Here is a 5590-nt window from a genome sequence, read left to right on the forward strand (position 1 = left end):
CTTTCCAGGGCTCTAGGCTTAGGCTTTCAACTAGGACTTGTTCACCGTCGACTTAGGGTAAGTTAGTCAGGCTTACTTAGGGTTAGAGGCTCACACATGGTCACACATGGTGCTACTAGGTGGTCTTTCTACCCACTGAAGCATATATAGCCAATCATAATGCAGGATTACCAATAGACAAAAAGTTTGTTAATATGTAAAAATATTTTGTCAGGGTGGGCAAACTGAAAGTGAGGAGGAGGGAATTGAGGATTGGTCATTGGGTGGTGGGGGGGGGGGGGGGTGGCTAATTTTCATTTACCATCTACATGTAACAAGAACCTTGTGAATAGCATTATGTAATTACTGTGCCATCATCCCTGATTGTAATACCAATGTACCAGCCACTCTGGGATTGATTGGTTATTGAAATAGTGGCTTATATCAAATTATGATTTTCTTTCAAATTGTATATTTGGGACATTTGCATTTTTAACAGCAAGGTTTAATACTGTTCAGGTTGGCTTGGGAAAAAATACAGTTGAAATAGCATCTTACAATACCTGGTATTCATAAGCAGACCATAGGCAGTACATATCCTTGGTATCTGGCTGCCATCTGTTTTCACATTAGGTAATGCCGAACGATATGTACAAAATAAATCTTGTCAAACTGTTATAGTTAGCGACAACACGCCCCCTTTGATTTCGGATTTAGCTATGTAGAGAGAGACTCAATACAACATAAGAGGACATAAGAAGGCTACCGTTCCAAGATTTTCAACACAATTCATGAAACATTCCATACGTTTTAGAGGCGCTTTACTGCGGAACTTTGTTTCCGATTAACAGATTCTCAGAATTTTAAACAATTTATCAGAAAGGTGAAACAGGACCCATCATTTAGGGAAATTAATTTTAACATTCTATCTGTTCAGTCGGTGCCTAAGAAGAAGATGTGCGATTTTATATTTTAGGTCTCTGAATTTTATGTAAATCCGTTGTTAACTTCTAACTAATTTTTATGTCAAGTGTTCGTTTCTAATAATTTTTAATATTTTTAATAATTGTAATATTTTTAAACTTAGTAATAAACGACCCCACAAGCAAGTAGTTTGCTTTAAACATAGATCGTGTTTAAATAAAGGATTTTACTTACTTACTAATGCCACAGCTGACAAAATGTCTAGCACATCAGGGGCTTTTTCCTTCATTTCAGTCAGAATAGAGATCCACTAAAATTTGTTTAGTTCCTTTTCGCTGTCCTTTGTCATTCGAAGAACAGATGGATTTTCTTTCTTCTGACACAACTTTTGGCACTGACTATCAATATCCTGCAGCATGATAGCTTTCACACAACTGCTAATGAGTGATATTTTCATCATGGTTTCTGCCAGCGCTGGAGGTGATGATGCCATTATCTTTGCGACCAGTTTTTCTTTTTCTTCTGTTGAAGCACCCCAATGGTCCCTGCAGCAGCTGCTGCAGCAGGAAGTTCAGCAACCTGTTTGTATAGATATTTAATTCCATGAATTGTTTGCAATTGTTTGGATTCCAGCCACGACGATAAATCTTGCATTTAATAACATGTAAAATGACGCATAATTGGCGTACATTTTGACTTACAATACCCTTGTATTATGTACATTTTTGTAACTGGAGATTTCTCTTCTGTTTATTGGTATATAAAAAAAGAAGGTTATTTGTAACTTACCGTGTTCTTGTGCAGTCCAGAGGTAGAAAGAATATTCAACCCCTGTTTTCTGTCCACGGTAGCCTTGTCTACAGCTTTAGGTTTCAGAAATTCAGGCAAATTTCGTGTGGCATCAGTTGACTCCTGACGCTCCTTCTCGTTGTGTGCAATTTCGTCGTCAGCCCTCGGTAGCGTGGAATCTTTATCAGGATGCTGCATAGTCTGAACTACAGGTCTGGGTGCTATTGGTATAAGAGCAGTAGTAGAAGTACTCGTGCACTGAAACCGGCAAGCCAGGCGAATCTTTGCAGGTGGTTTTGCTATATGGTCTGGTCGAGTTTTCTTGCGTGAGTGCGATACTGAAGGCGATACCGTAGGACCCGGTGGAGTTTCTTTAAGTTTCTTTTCCCTCTTTATGCGTGTATTCCCTGATTCTGAATGGTTAGTTTTAAATTCTTGAAACATCGCAATTTTCCCAGCACAAGACCGACATACAAACTGTGGCAATCCGTCATTTTCATTTCCTTTGAGACCAGTGATTTCATTTTATCCTTCCATGATCGCTTCCCTTTGGAACTTTTCGCCGAAAAATGAAATGGGGCGATCATTAAGACCTACGGGTTTATTGCAGCAGCGACAGATCTTCAAATTTACAAGTTTAGTTGGAGTTTGCGCCATATTCGTTGGGAATTCTCGCTCACCAACCCTCATCTGTTCCAGGTTCTGATTTGTTTACAGGTAATTTTACTTCGGGTAGTTTGAACACAGACGTCTTTCCGGCTGTCACTTGGTCCACCGAAAACAATTGACAAGTGACAGCCGGAAATACGTTTGCGTTCGCCGGCTATCTACGCATAAGCAGTTTGATAAATCGAGTAGCCAATAATTTTGGTCTGAAAATTGGATTATCCCAGAGCTCCGTGTCTTGGTGCTGACCAAAAGGCACGTGGGCTCTGGGAACGAGATCAAAGCACGCTATGAACAAACCCATGAATTTGCCAGTGAATGATGATTGGCGTGTGCTAACCTCACTCTCGAATCACGTGTTTGAGATCAGGCAGTTTATTTCAATCCTACACATACAAGCAACAAGGAAAATGATTCATTCTAGTTACCATCTTCAAAACAAACTCAAAACTAAAATAAAATAAAACTAGAGGCCCAAACTCAAGGTGAAATGCATGATGTTATAAGTGAGGTATGTTTTAAATTTATTTGTCAACTGTCTGGCTAAATAATCTGTCAACTATCTGGTTTACCGCGATTAGCTCTATACAACTGACCATCTCCCATGAAGAGAATCTGCTGAACCTCGCTCCATCCTGCAGTGCCAACGAGAGTGGATGTTCCCAACCAGGATCAAAGGCCGGAGAGGAATTTGAAGACGTCCCATCCAATTCTTCCCGCCAGTTCGTCAGATCCAAGCCATTTGTCCAGGCTGTTTGTTGGGGGAGACCGCCTGTACAACTTGTCTTATGTTACCCCATAATGGAACCCCATTGGGATCAAAGAACAGGAACTGGAAGACTTGCCATCCCTGGGGCCGAAAAGCGTCGCTTCAGCTATCCAGTTCTTAGACACCAAGGTTGGAGGTGGTGCTTTGTAGAACTTGTTACCCAACACACCAAACAAGGTACCGTCCGGGTGGAAGAACAGGTGCTTAAAGTTGGTCCAGCCTCCTTCCCCGATCAGTTTAGCTCTTCCGAGCCAAGTGGGTGGAGGAGGATATCGCTTGCAGAGTTTATCGTCAATCACGACTCCAAAGAGATCCTGCCGCAGGCGCTCGCTGTGCACGCTGAAAAAAAAAACAACAACAACAAAGGAGAAAGGAGAACTTTGACCAGGAGTGGAGTGGAGTAGAGCGGAGCGGAGCGGAGTGAAGTGGAGTGGAGTGGAGTGGAGTGGAATGGAGCGGAGTCGAGTGGAGTGGAATGGAGTGGCGTGGAGTAGAGCGGGGCGGAGTGGAGTGGAGTGAAGTAGAGTGAAGTGGAATGGAGTGAAGTGGAATTTAGTGGAGTGGAGTGGAGATGAGCGGGAGTGGAGTGGAACAGAGTGAAGTGCAGTGCAGTGGATTGGAGCGGAGTGGGATGGACTGGCGCGTAGCGGAGCGGAGCTCGCAGTGCAAACAAGATAATTGAGAAATTTTTATAACTGTTTCTGTTATTGCCGTTAATTTCCATATAGGAAGAAATTGCGTATTTTCTTGTATATTTTTATGTTTTTTAATATCTCAAACAATATCAACTCAGACCTAGTAGTAAAAATTCCGACTTAGAATTCCTATTGCAAAACCTTTTGGTCGTTGGTGTAGCTGGGAAACAAATCCGTTTTTCCTAATCAATCGAATGCAGTTAAGAGATATGATTTTTTTCCCTTCTTTCAGGAAATTCAGAAATTTTTGAGAGGGAACTTGGTGAAATTAGGAGAAACAAGCAATTCGAATTTCTCAAGACAAAGCATGGAAAACCTGGTTCCAACGTTTTTTCTTGCTGTGAGTAAATTCAAAGTTCCAAGACAACCACCATTATGGATGCAAAGCGGGCGAAGCTTTATGCCTCGTTCTTTCTCATATCACTTGATGAAACAACTTTACAGCTGTAAAAATCAATGAAGCTCTAATAGTTAAATGCTCGGAGAAATTATACCAGACATTCAGTCATGTTGCCGTGTTTCATTAATTGCCTGGAATGCCTCTTTGAAAGACATGTATGAACTCATTAGTGCTTTTGATTTGCCACCCAGAAATTTTGCAATTTCTGAAAGCCAATTTCTTCTCTAATGTTACACCCAAAGAGCCAAAAATGTAAACGTCCATGTATAAGCCGCATCCATGTATAAGCCGCACCCCGAGTTTAGAAGCGCAGATTTTGGAAAAAAATGTAATACAATAAAGTTTGAAGTTACAGTAACGTTCTATTGCTATAAACCAACAAGGACAAACAATCAAGGTTTCACCATAAAGTTGAAATTCCTTCGATATTGAAACAAAACGAACGAGTGCTTAGTAGCCAAGCTTTAAGTGTGGGGAGGAGTCTGGGCCAGGGCCTACGTTGCATGAATTTTTTGAACACGGATGTGATGCCTGGGTATCATGACCACTTCTATAAAGATGTACCCGCAATAGACGAAAAAATTCATGCAGAACAGGAGCTTGATAATGCAGTCGACAAATTTGCCGAGAAGATGGTCAAGGACAACGATAGAGTCGGCCATTTACCTTGCGAGTACTCGCGAATTTTGTGGTATTTTATCGCACGTTGCGGAAAGATATGCGTGGAAGTGACTGGCCGAAGACGTCACTGCAAACAGCTGTGCAGAAGAATGGAGATTCCTTGTAGGTTGGTGTTTACTTGTTCGAGTGAACCGAAAATTAATCGCTTGAAAAAACTCTTGGAGAGCAAGATTCGCCAATAAACACTGGAAGACACAAACGGCTCCTTTAGGAGCCACCACTCACTAAAAAGTCAATGCACAACAGCAACATGCTCTCAGTTTCTTTTATGTTTCTTTACTGAGATCTTAAGAAGTTGTATGAATATTAATAAGGTTTTTTAAAACTCCAAACACAGATGTATCCATGGATAAGCCGCACCCTTGATTTATGGCTTCAATTTTGTGAAAAAATGTGCGGCTTATACATGGACGTTTACGGTAATTACTATGTTTCACAAGCTTTTGTAAAGTTTGTGGTCAAGTCGTGAGGAAAGATATAACGTAATGTAATGCGGAAAAATGTAACGCTGTGGCTACATCACCGGCTGGCGGTCAAGGTTTTTTAAAAATAGACTAAAGCCTGTTTTTTACTAGCGACAAAAGTACAAGCGCAACTGCCCAAGCGCAACTGCACAATAGTGCTTATTTCAACGTGAAAACGGCCTTGACGCAGGCATAAGCACAAGCAAAAGAATCAAAATTTTTC

General features: G+C 41.1%; 1 pseudogene; it reads right to left on the reverse strand.

Annotated features, from left to right (window-relative positions):
• Positions 1 to 2913: 2913 nt before the first annotated feature.
• Positions 2914 to 4884, reverse strand: LOC138040812 (tachylectin-2-like; annotated as a pseudogene).
• Between the last annotated feature and the right edge of the window lie 706 nt (positions 4885 to 5590).

The sequence above is a fragment of the Montipora capricornis genome, chromosome 3, assembly GCF_036669925.1.
Source record: "Montipora capricornis isolate CH-2021 chromosome 3, ASM3666992v2, whole genome shotgun sequence".
Taxonomy (NCBI): domain Eukaryota; kingdom Metazoa; phylum Cnidaria; class Anthozoa; order Scleractinia; family Acroporidae; genus Montipora; species Montipora capricornis.